Genomic DNA, 6,433 nt, shown 5'->3' on the forward strand with positions numbered 1-6,433 from the left:
AAAATATATCAGTATAAATGTGCCAGCTTACGATAAGTATTTCGGTACCAAGTGCTTCCCTAAATCGTTCAATAACACAGCCGAAACCTAGAAATAACCGTTATAATAAAATTGTGTAAAAAAAGTTTTGCAGATTTGAAATATAGACTTCGTTGATCTAAATGATGTCTCAGTGTCATGGAATTCTGATAACCGGTGAATATATCATTTTAAGAACATGCATAGGTTTTTTTTTAAGCTTCGGCAACGGAGGCCATTAGCTGTAGAGGTTGCGGTACTGTAGGGTTTTGGGACTGTAGGGTTAAGGAACGTGTGTGTTGCAGAATTTCTTGTAGGTACCCGTAGGTTTCTACCATGCCCGGCTGGGGGGAATGGCGGCCACTCTCTCCAGACACCATGACTGCCTGGAGAGAAGTGCCGCCAGTGACCGAGGTTCGAACTGGCGACGGTGTGCATTGCAACCGACGCGTTATTCACTCCGCCACTTCGTTCTCCATTTCATAGGTTTTATTTATCAAAATAATTGTTAAATTATGATTAATTAATAGTAACTATTTGGTACTAACTATCTGTCTACAATCTTACTATACTGGACACACTTTAAACCAAAAAATATCAATACTATACTAGTATTTAGATTCTGCAGTATACAAACAAATTGATTTTATAATTAGTTAGTTTATGATTAGCGCTTGTCCAAGATACATCATCTCGATATTTGAAGAAAAAAAACTGTTTGTACTTTCTTTCTTTAAGTTTTGTTATATTAAATGACACAGATGATGGACGCCTTGCACTTGGAAATTTCATACAGTCAGCAGTCGTTTGACAATGCTATGAGGAAAGACCTATGATGGTTGACAAGCAAGATTTGGCCTTCGATTGGCGGATAACGACGGTCGGGTAACCGTTACGGTGTACCAAGTCATCACTCGAGCTCAGGATTAAATCACCAGCTGGTGTGTTTCAAGTCGTAGCAGAGACCGAACCTTCGCCGGTGCCAACCTTTCGCGAGACTGCAGAGTTGGACGTTGCCCACGTGGACACTCCATTATTCGTGTAACTCGGTTGCCGATATTATTATTCATCGAAGAACTGGACTTGGCTGTTGATCAGAGTATCACAGCAATCTGCGAGCCACCACTACGACACAAACTTGCTGGGAATTTCCTGTCTTTGACGGATCTAAGGCTTCTGTCCCTGGTGTATGGCAGCAGGAACACTGTCCCTCACGTACCGGAAGAAATTCCAAGTAAACCTGCACGTAGATCGGTTTGGAAGAGGTCCAAAAGATTCCTGTTGAAATCCTTGGTGAATGATGCTCGTAGAATACGTTTCTGCCAGAGTCCTGTGGACTTGGAGTAATATTCGCAGAGTTCGACCTTCGAAACATCTGTTTGTCAAGATTGCAATTCCAATATTTTTTGTACTTCGAGGACGCTTGTGGCATGGCACATAAATATCCTTCTATTATCCAAACATACGATAATTTAATAATTTATAATATAATATGTATTAATCATTTATTTACTAATTAATAAAACTGTTATGACTCAATAATTAATATTTTATTATATATTCTGTTTATTTAAAATTTAAAAAAAAAACACTATAGATACAACTTCATAAAAATTATGTAGAATGATCTGATAACCGAGCAGACAACGAGATGCAGAGACACACACTGTGGATTGACATCGATAGGTGGTAATTGATATTTATAAATTATATATAATATATATGCATATATATGAATTTCACATGACTGATTCACCATATTATTCTAACCTAAATTTATTTAGAAGACAACGAAATTCATATAAAATACATTCTAAATATGTCTCTCTTCAACACTTCTGATTACTACATTGCATCACATAATTGTCTTATATCTTGATATATTATGATTTATGGTTGTGATTGTCGGTTCAAGAACTACCAGATGATTTTGTCAAACATTACGGTTCATCTTAGGTGGAAAGAATCCGAATCAAGATAAATTTGTGCTTCCGAGTGCAAATTTCATAGTTCAGTAAAACTTTTTTTTTTATTTATATTTTATTTATTTAACTACACAGATTTAAAGATAAAATATTAAAAATGATTATACTATATTGACCAATTATTTATAATGTAATTCATTGTGATTCGAGGACCCTAATTTTTATATTTAAATTCTATTTTATTACAATTTTTTAATTGTAAATATTTTTAACTTATTACTAACTTTCAATTTCTTAATTATACATATTTCACATAATATTAAAATTAAAGGAATACGGAAGAATCCCTTTTGTTAGATAAAGACTCGACATTCGAATCGTTGCATCAGGTTTAAGGAATTATTATGATATTTACCTGCAAGTAAATCGTACTAATTTTGGAAAAAAATTCTAACCTAATTAAGATGATTTCGATACCAATAACAATGTACTTAAATATAGTTTTTATCACCTCCAATCTTTATCACTTCCCCAAACACTTGTGTTTTCCATTTTGACTGACCTTGGTAGACGCACGACACTAACAAGGCAAGTCTAATATAATACAGACGATGAGATACATACGCACTCTCAGCAACTAAGACCGGCCACTACCAAAAAAATTTTTCAAAAAATGTAATATTGAGGACATTATGGCTCAACCATAGGTAACCTAACTGTTACAATATTTGTGACTTGTGTACAATGATTACAGTTACCTATAAATAACACACCAAACTACGATAGTTTTCTGTTTGGGACAGTTTTATTGAGCGGTAAAAGGTTAAATGTTTACATAATTAAATTAACCCAGCAAATAATTCAAATATAGAAAATTCATATTACAGCCATGAGATTGTGTGAGTTCCTCTAATGTTGTATGTAATTAAAGTAATATAAAAAAAGTAATCTTCAATTGTACATTGCTATTTGACATGACCTTAACATTTTATTGAATTTTGCGGTTTAAGTAATTTAGAGTCAACTTCAAATATGGACTAGATAGTTTAAGGCATCGTTAAGCAATAGTTTTCAGAAAAAAAATCACAATTAAATACATTTTAACAAGTATAACGATGGAAAAGGGTTTTTAAGTGACGTTTCTATTTCAATGAGATTAAACTAGAAAGATTGAAATTTGAACATAAACACGATATTTATATTTTCATGTGAACGACAAACTATTCGTTGATACAAAAAAAAACCGAATTTGTTCAATCATTTTTCATATGGGTCCTATATTGACACTTGTAGAGTGATATTTGAACATAAATTTTACTTTGTATTGAATTTTAAGGCTTAAGTGTTTCCGAATCAACTTCCAATCTGTTTCAGATGGCTTACGGTATCGTTAAGCTATATTTTGGCAGAAAAAAAATCACTATTAAGTAAATGTTAACTACTATAACGATAGAAAATAGTTTTTAAAGTGAAGTTTCTGTTTCATCGTTTTTAAAGCAGAAAGATTAAGTTTTGACCATCCAAACCGTGATAATATTTTCATATGAACGACGAACTGTTCGTTGACACAAAAAAAACCCGACTTTGTTCATTCATTTTTCATATAGGTCTTATATTGGCACTTGTAGAGTGATTTTTGAACATAAATTTTACTTTGTATTGAATTTTAGGGTTTAAGTGATTCCGAATCAACTTCAAATCTGTTTCAGATGGCTTACGACATCGTTGAGCTATATTTTGGCAGAAAAAAAATCACTATTAAGTAAATTTTAACTACTATAACGATAGAAAATAGTTTTTAAAGTGACGTTTCTGTTTCATCGTTTTTAAAGCAGAAGATTGAATTTTGACCATCCAAACCGTGATAATATTTTCATATGAACGACGAACTGTTCGTTGACGAGAAATGAGTACAAACATAAGTATAGAAATATAGGCACACGTGTCGTATGCTATCTACCAACAAATTGTCGGTGTCGTATGCTATCTACCGTATCTACGTTATATACCGTAATCGTATCGATATTGTATTTCTATATACTATATATATTTATAATTCCTTTAGGAATTTCAAAGTTATTTAGTATTTTAGAATTTAGTATGTGTTCGTTGATCGCCGAGATCAAACGTCGTGGTTGTGTGTTTTTCATTAATTGTAAATGTATGGTTTTATAAAATGAGTACTTTGGGTGAATTATATAGAAAAATTATTTTTAATGACGAAACTTGTATATAATTTTTAAAAGATCGTGATTTATTACCTAATACAAAACTGTGTACAAAATTAAATTCTATTGGAGAACAGTGTGGTGGTGAAATGAATGAAACTTTAAAAAAAAATCGAAAACGTGATGTAAATGGAGATATTATTATAACAAAATACTTACGATGTAAAAAAAAGGGTTGTAATAAAATCCATTTTTTACTTACACCGACAAAAATGGAAAAAAGAATAGTGGATTAAGTTTATGCGAAATATTGGAACTTGTTTGGTGCTGGGCGAATCAATTTAAAAATATACAAACAGAAAAAATTACTGGTAGAAGACATCACACAGTCTCAGATTGGTATAATTTGTGTCGAGACGTTGTCGTCGAACAGTTTAAACATCGAGGAAAAAATGGGAGGTAAAGGATACATCGTACAGATTGACGAGTCACTTTTCCAAGGCAAACGAAAGTACAATAGAGGCAGATTACGGCTTGACGATCATAGACCTAATGATAATGCAAATTCTTATTCTGATTCAAGTTCTGACGAAGAAAATCAAAATATTGAAAACCAAAATAGAAATTACGGAAATCGCGTTCAAGGGCCTTGGGTGTTTGGTATGTGCTGCTTACGTCAAGATAATATTTTGGAGCGCCGTTATTTTATAGTTGATAAAAGAGATCGTGAAACATTACTTCCCATAATTGTGCAAGAAATAGAATCTGAAACCACAATTTATTCAGATGAATGGAGAGCTTACAGTACTCTTAAAAAACATGGTTTTCTTCACCATACTGTTAACCACAGCAAAAACTTTATAGATCCACGTACAGGTGATCAAACACAGACTATTGAAAGCTTATGGAAACACATGAAAGTAAAGTATGGAATCAGAGCTCGTGGAGCGACCAATCTCCTTGAAAGACAATTGCAAGAAGAATGGTGGAGATCCGTCAATCAAAAAAATGTTTTTGAATGTTTTTTACAAGATGTAAAAAAAACATTTTTGTAAAAAAATAAAAAAAATATGAACAACTGTTAACAAACGGGCTATTTAAAATAGTACAACTGTGAACCAACAGGCATTGAGCAGGTTAGTAACTTGAGTTTGTAGATTTTTATGTAGGATTTATTTGGTAGATAGCATACGACACGTGTGCGTAGATTTTTGTAGATATGATTTTCTTGGTAGATAGCATACGACAAGTGTGCCAAAATATATAATTTAATGAAACTCAGTGGGCCGATACCATGACTATACTGTTACACCGTGACCGACTCGACAAAGGACGAAAACGCAACACGACAGTTGTATAGCACTGAACCATGGTATACAGGATGCGTGAACGGAAAAGGGCGGATTTTACTTGTCACTACATAACAACGGCGTGCAAGAACACAGCGACACGGAACGCAAACAAACGTGACATACCACATACAAGCCTAAAAATGTATAATTTTACGAGAGCACTACAGTGACGCTCAAGGCGGAATGCGTCACAACAAAATACGAATGCACATTGAAATTAAGATGACACTTACGGTTGCGTCGACCGCGGACATCAGACATGTAACAAAAACGGCCATAAAACGTCAGTGTAATTAATAAAATAATTCGTGATGCTATACAAGAACGGCTGTCGCGACATAGCGACATGGCTGGCACTTCACTCAACTTGGACGCACACTTGGTCAAGTCAGAAGACGGGACATGACATGTGAATATATTATTATTATGTAAATGTCGTTGATAATGACATCTTGGCCAGGTGCAACGGCGGGTTCGTTTTAGTCCAAATCCGCGGTGATGAGTGTATCACCAGCTAAAGTCATATTATGCACCACAGTCCACAATGCCTGCAGACCGGCGGAGAAATCACGACTTTCCAACTTGATTTTAGTCGAGCCTGCATATTTCAGCTCATTAAAAACTATTAATGCATCCAGTTGGCGGAGGACAGTGACCGGATCTCGAATTCGGACGAAATATTATTGTGAATCCACTGCGATATTATTTTTGGGCATGTATGTTATTATGTTAATGTATTATAAGAGCATTATGGTTTAAACTGCACAATAGAATAATATAATTTAAAGTAGAAGGATTGTATTTTGATCATCCAAATTGGGTTTATCTTTTTATGTGAACGACGATCTATGCGTTGATGCAAAAAAAAATTTGAAATTTTTAATTTTTTTTCACTTTTGAATTGCGGTGACATTAATGTTTATATTAGCACTGTACTATCCATTGAGAGTTCGGACACACTTTAAGACTG

The 6,433-nt window shown here is 33.7% G+C and overlaps 1 pseudogene; it reads left to right on the forward strand.

The window, feature by feature from the left end:
* The first annotated feature begins 396 nt into the window (after positions 1-396).
* On the forward strand, positions 397-5,106 carry LOC111027153 (annotated as a pseudogene).
* The last annotated feature ends 1,327 nt before the right edge of the window (positions 5,107-6,433 follow it).

Source organism: Myzus persicae, unplaced genomic scaffold (assembly GCF_001856785.1).
Source record: "Myzus persicae strain clone G006 unplaced genomic scaffold, MPER_G0061.0, whole genome shotgun sequence".
Taxonomy (NCBI): domain Eukaryota; kingdom Metazoa; phylum Arthropoda; class Insecta; order Hemiptera; family Aphididae; genus Myzus; species Myzus persicae.